This window comes from Lissotriton vulgaris, chromosome 6 (genome assembly GCF_964263255.1).
Source record: "Lissotriton vulgaris chromosome 6, aLisVul1.2, whole genome shotgun sequence".
Lineage (NCBI taxonomy): Eukaryota > Metazoa > Chordata > Amphibia > Caudata > Salamandridae > Lissotriton > Lissotriton vulgaris.
The window spans coordinates 1,087,239,812-1,087,245,176 of NC_141694.1; the positions used below are offsets into that span (position 1 = coordinate 1,087,239,812).

Below are 5,365 nucleotides of genomic sequence, written 5' to 3' on the forward strand. Positions count from 1 at the left end.
AGAGAGAGAGAGAGAGAGAGAGAGAGAGTGAGGGAGATCACACTGTTCCCTTTTCTGTCAGCATTTGTCTTTTCTTCTTCCTTTCATCTCTACACCCCCGACTGGCTCAGCTACAGCCACCTACAGGGCAACATGCATCCCAGACAGAGCACGACTGTGCTACCTGTACATCCCAATATTGACAGCGGGAAACACTTAAAAAAAAAGGTCCATAGTCATAGAGACGTTTTAAGGTTATGGGCATGAGATAAATGCACATCCACCGAGTCTGAAATGGAACACATTACGCAGTCTGTGCTTATCCCAACACCAGCCAAGGATCCAGCCTTCCTGGACCAAACTTGGACGCCTCTGAGTCAGCATTTCAAAACTTGTTGTAAACTGCAGCAGATCCAAAAGAAGAGACAACTTTTTTTTACATCACGTTTGTCAGCCTCACTTTCTTTTGGTCCCCAAAGTGCAAACAAATGCGTGATCATGCGATTAACTTAAATGTTTAAACATAACTGGGTTTTTAGTCAAAAATAAGTAGATTTCACTGTTAGGAGTTATCACAAAGGCACATGATATGGCAATTTCAATGGACACAATGGGGTCAGGTTTGCAGGATGCACCACCGTGTACAGTTGTACTACAAAGATGGCCTTTCTGGCTCTGCCAGTGATTTATAACAATAAAGTGTGCCTGCATCTCACTGAATAGTTTCTCAAACTAAGAGCAAAAATAGCTGGGTGCAGCCTACAGATTCCATGCACAATCCCTCAAAGTTACAGCAATTGCTGATCACTAATATTAATCCAACCCATGCCAAGGACGTGATTAAAGTAGGAGCATGAACAAAGCAGCCAGCCAGCCTGGGCTAGTTTCAGCATGGTTTAAGCAGTGAAATAAGAACTAGGCATGCCGAAATAAATTCCTTTGCCATCGTCTAAGATTTAAGCGGGTCACTAGAGCCTCCAATTGGTAGAAAACACATTCAGAAGTAATGCGCTGGAAATAAAGATGCAAGGGTCTGCGCTCTAGAGAGATTTTTACGATTTGAGAACATGCATAACTTATGAAAATGTCACACATAGCAATCTGAAACCTTGGCAGCTATGGGCAGGCTCTAGCTGACTCCAAGACTAGAGGCCTCATGTAACATACAGAGCTGTGCTGTGCATATACGGTCAGTGGTAGGCAACTTACCAGTGACTGTATATGCACAGCACAGCTCTGTATGTTACACACTGTGGTAACGCGGTCGGATTGGAATCACATTGCTCTGCAGCTGCTAATGTATTTTCAATCTTGCAATATAGATTAAATACTCATTGGCAGTCTTTAATAATCTGTTTTTTTTTATATAGAGCTTCATACCAATCCTATGCAGCTTCTTAGTGTTTTAAATAATAGGAGTTCTTACTAACAAATGTACCCAATTTAACGTCAATTTGGCCTGCACCAGAGGGACGTAGTCCGAGGCTGGGTTAGCTGGAAATTGAACTCATAATATAAAGATCATATCAGACGACGTAGGTGAGTGTTTACTCAACAAGTAACATTAGGATCTCTCAAAAGCAGTAACTCACGGACTTATTTACATTATAGGCACTCTGTGATCTGCATGGTGCATGTTCTTTACAGCAGGCATATTAACTCACTGTGCTACCTTACCATGAGTCATAACTTGTAATCTAATGGATTCGTCACATATGATCCTATTCGTTTTAAGTATTATGCTTTTATGATTTAAGCGTTTAAATGGAATAAAGCTTGTTTTGATTTTGATTTGATTTGAGTCAAAACTTCCACTGGACAAACCTCCAATGTTTCTCTAGAAATGACATTAAGCACCAGTGTTATCTTGCCATTTTTTTGTTGCCTGAAAATTGCTGGAGGCCAGAAACGCGGCAACAGGTGCTTTTCAAACCATGATATACTTGCAAACATGATACCCCCTGTTGCACCAGTCGCACCACCCTAGAGCTGGCTCTGGATAAAGGTATGGCCACTACTCAATACTTTAATGGTTCAATGGACAGCAATAAGGACAGCAAGAGCTCCTTGGAGTATTCTGGACATGGATTCCTTGATTAATAAGTTTTCAAAGGATCGTTCTTTGATGAGACCATTTATGAAATCAACATGTCCTACTTGGGATCTACCTCTAGTCCTTAAAGCTTCATAGTCTCATCCTTGTGAGCCTTTGGTGGAGGTAGACACTGGAAGCATGTGTCCTTCAAGGTGTTCTCTTTGGCATCCATAACATCAGTCTGTAGACAAAGTGAGTTGGGTCTGTTGTCTATTAAACCCTGCTATTTGAGATTTTTATCAGATAGACTGATTCTTAGATTAGGACCAGGTTTCCATCTTAAAGTTATGTCTTCTTTCCATGAAGACAAGAAATATTTTCCGTCTTTTTTTGCAGCATCTACAATTCCTGAGAAGGATATTTTAAACACAGTGCATATGCTGAGAACACTGTAGATCTATGTGTCTTATCTGGCGAGGTCACAAGACTGTAGATAGTGTGAAAATATTTTCATTTTGATATATTTTAATATGAGCAGAAAGCTTCCTCCCCGACTTTGAGTAACTGGATTAGAACTCCTATGAGCATGGCCTATGTTTCTCATGACATAGTTTTACTAGGCAAGGTAACGGCATGTCCATTCGAGGAATGGCTGCTTCCTGGGCTGACACTTGTGGGGCTTCAATTTTAGATAGATTAAAGCAGCCACCTGCGCTACCCCATCCACTTTTGTCTCATGTTATAGATTGGATATGGTGGCTGCTTCCTGGACTGACACTTGTGGGGCTTCAATTTTAGATAGATTAAAGCAGCCACCTGCGCTACCCCGTCCACTTTTGTCTCATGTTATAGATTGGATATGGGGAACCTTGAGTCCATGGAGTTTTGGTTCCAGAGTATCAGCAGACACTCCTAGTTTTGCATTAAAATTCGAATATGCAACAATTTGGAGTTTTTGCCATTCTTCGGGTTGTGAATGTTGCTATGGAAAATTTTTGAGGAGGTAATAATTTGATACCTATTGGTAAACTCTGAAAAACAGTTTCTCATACCAAAAATTACAACCGACCCTCTAGGTTTCCATTTCACACCATGGATTTCCTTATAGCTTACAGTATGCAGGCATTGTTGAGTTGAGTTTCTTCCCTCTTTATTTCCTGTGTATTAGAGAGGTATTAAGGGTGACAGCGGGCAGAGTGTGCTTTTTGATTGGCTGTAGCTGCGGAAGTCATCTCCCTGAATGTACAGTTCAAGGTTTTCGTTTATTGTGATTTGCACGCATACCATTTTAAAAAGATCCGTCAGACAAACCATGTAGAAATAAGTATTCAAAAAAGCTGCAAATTAAACGTTTTATACATTGTAATTCTCCTGTGGTAGAAATAAATGTTTTTCTACAAATTCCCAGTTATTCTAATGTACAAATACTATGCTATAGCAGACAGATAAACCTTTACTTCAGCCGAAGTGAGCCTTTTAAATCCTGCTTCATTGCAGATACCGACTTCAATGTTGTCTTCTGTCATCTGCACTTCAAAGCTTTCCTTTAATGTTAAAATGGCTGTGTGAATGGCATCTTCAAGTTCTAGTTCTTCGTTATACCTTTTCTCAAGGAAAGTTTTTCCATTCACGTAATTTTTTCCCATAGCAGTTGCTTTCCATGCAAAATAGGCACCAGAAGGATCAGACTGGAATAAATATGGCCTTTCCTCATCCCAACCAGCAATTAACAATGATACACCAAATGGGCGAACACCACCGTACTGTGTGTACTCTTGCATTACTGAAGCAACTCTCTGTACTAGCTGCGCTGTTGGAATTGGTTCCTGGTAAACCAAGAAATATTGCTGAGCCAACTTCCGAGCCCTCCGTACCAGTACCCTGTAGTCAGGACCCATGCCACTGTACACCATGCCTATGTGTTTCGTTATTGGTTCCACTTTATGTACACTCTGTTCATCATAGAGGATAGATTTCTGTTTCTTCTCTGTTGCCAAAACGACACCATTTGCAGCTTTAATTCCCACGGATGGGGCTCCTGCAGCTACGGCAGCTAGCACATATTCAATCTGGACAAGTTTGCCAGATGGGCTGAAAGTGGTCAGAGAGAAGCTGTAACTGCGCTCCACCGCCATCTTCTCAGCAGTAGTGAATGTGAAGGTTTTCTTCAATTCTCTTCCTCCAATCACTCAGGCCTATCTTCCTCCGTCCTGACCACCACCACTAGGCCTGACCACCACCACTGCGCAACGCGGCCACGCCCGCCAACTTCAGTGAGGACCAAGCATTAACGACAGAGTCAACATGAGTCATTAATGATGAGAGTAACTGTAATTGTCGGTACGGGGGCCAGCCCAGGGCGGAAAAAATTAAAATACACTTACTCAGTCACAGTCATGGTCACGTCGGGTCGGCCCGGCTCCTGCTGTTGGTGGGCGGCACTGGCAGACACAGGAGGACAGGAGGGCAGGCTAGTACTTCCAGGGGCGGGAGCGGGCTAGCCACCACAGTAATAATTAAATTATGGCTGCGCCTGCTCCGGTGAGGTCCTCTCCTGGCTGACTGACTCTCGAGTCGTGATGATGATGACTGCGCAGTTCTTTTGCCCATAATGCAATGCGCAGGCGGGGGGGCACCCTAGGCGCGCAGACGCGCCGGAGGAGGCAGGGCATGACTGCGCGCTGCGCAGGCACAGGCACCTCCCTCGGTCCCTCCTCCCTCCTGAAACCCTTCTTCCGCTTTTTTTTTTAGGTTGCTGCTTGCACTTCATAAAACACCGCCGGATCAGGCTTCTTGCTGCTGCGTGGCGCTGTAGCATGGGCGGCACTGCAGGCCTGCTTCTTGGAACTGTTACTGAGAGTCTAATCACAATCAAACACGAGTCAGTCACAACATGACTGAAACTGACACTCACACTGATGCTGACGCTTGGCCTGTGACGGACAGACCGAAAACGAAAATCGACCCTCCCTCACAAAACCGGCCCCCTCCTGACTCAAAACCGGCCTCCACCCCCTCCAGCCTACCGGGGGATTGCCCGGTGCTCGAAAGCACCAGTCCGGACCTGACCCCAGTGTAGAGATCTGTGCCTAAATCCATTGTTGTTTTGCTCCCCATGAAATTCCAGTTTAAACCCAGCCATATGCAAATCCGTCTTGACCCTGCTCCTCATGGGAACATTCCAGCCTGAACTGTCAGGCCAGGTCCTTCCTGGACCAGAAACAAGCATCCTGGGGCAGGTTTTGGAATTTCACCCCTCATCAGCCAGGCTAGCTTGACTGCAGTGGCATGGAAAGCATGGGACTCTCCTTTGGGCATGCTCGTCCCACTGCGGGTGACCAAAGCTAAAAG

General features: G+C 44.4%; 1 pseudogene; it reads right to left on the bottom strand.

Annotated features, from left to right (window-relative positions):
- Window positions 1-3,278: 3,278 nt before the first annotated feature.
- On the bottom strand, window positions 3,279-4,149 carry LOC147708450 (proteasome subunit alpha type-2 pseudogene; annotated as a pseudogene).
- Between the last annotated feature and the right edge of the window lie 1,216 nt (window positions 4,150-5,365).